The 1139-nt window shown below is 47.1% G+C and overlaps 1 pseudogene; it reads right to left on the bottom strand.

Moving 5' to 3' along the window:
* Nucleotides 1-345: 345 nt before the first annotated feature.
* Nucleotides 346-636, bottom strand: LOC105298431 (annotated as a pseudogene).
* Between the last annotated feature and the right edge of the window lie 503 nt (nt 637-1139).

Genomic DNA, 1139 nt, shown 5'->3' with positions numbered 1-1139 from the left:
AAAATAATAACTCATTTAGTCCACACCACAGCCTTATGAGATAAAGTGTCGCCACCTCACTTTTTACAGATCAGGAAACTGAGGCACAGAAGTGCTAAGTAACCTGCCCCATCATGTATAGCTAGGAAGTGGATGTGGACCCAGGCATTCCGGGTCCAGACGCAGTGCTGCCCCATACCACGCTTTCCACCGACATGTGTAAGAAAGGCCACATTAGTCCCAGCTTTGTTTTTGCCGAGCCCTTCCAAGGAGCGGGAAAGGAAAACAGGACTACATGACTGCATGAAACACACAGGAAATATTTTATTAGCTTCCAGACGGAGAAAAGTGTAGAGTAAAAATATTTCAATAGAAATCCATGGCTCTCCTCAAAGAGCCCACTCTGGCACTTGTGGCCCCCCAGTCGTGGTAGCGCCTGTAGTCCCCCGGCCTCAGCAGGTACTGCCGCCCCCGGTAATGGGGCATCTCATACAGGATCCAGTAGCCCTCCAGCACGCTGAAGGAGTGGATCTCACTGAAGTGGAAGCGGTCGTAAACCGAGGAGCAGTCCTCCGTCAACTCCACCATCTGGCCCCTGTAATCTTCCCTCTCGTAGAGTCTGATTCTGTGGGAGCTGGTCTGTGGATTCAGCAATCAGCAGGCAAAGGAAAGTCAGAAAACCTAGCCTTTAGCAACCAATCGCGCTCAGCCCTGGGGGAGGGGGGGGGATGGGAATTTCTTTATCTTTTCCATATCAAAGGCGACAACTTAAAAAGACAGCCAACACCAAGGCCGCTGTGTACATTTGGGAAGGTCGAACACTGCGAAACTGCAGGGGGCGCCATTCACATAGATCAAGATATTAATGGTGCTTCTTAGAGTTTTCTAAACCTAAATCCACTCTATTTAGTACCATTCTTAAGTAACGACTTTAATATATTTTTTGCTCTCTACTGGCTTATGGTGGTGGTCTGGGGCCCTCCTTGGATGATAAAAAAAATTAGATTTTAAGATAAAAAAGATAAATATATCACTGACGAAGACATTATTTTGAATCTTGATAGCATTAGAAGACCCTAGGGAGAGAGAAAGTCAAATCGCTTTCCCCCTTGTGGGCACAGAGTGGTGGCAATTAAGCACAGGCGATTCCTTACCATCTT

The sequence above is a fragment of the Pteropus vampyrus genome, unplaced genomic scaffold (assembly GCF_000151845.1).
Source record: "Pteropus vampyrus isolate Shadow unplaced genomic scaffold, Pvam_2.0 Scaffold152, whole genome shotgun sequence".
NCBI classification, from domain to species: Eukaryota; Metazoa; Chordata; class Mammalia; order Chiroptera; family Pteropodidae; genus Pteropus; species Pteropus vampyrus.
This window is presented reverse-complemented; position numbering and strand designations above follow the sequence as displayed.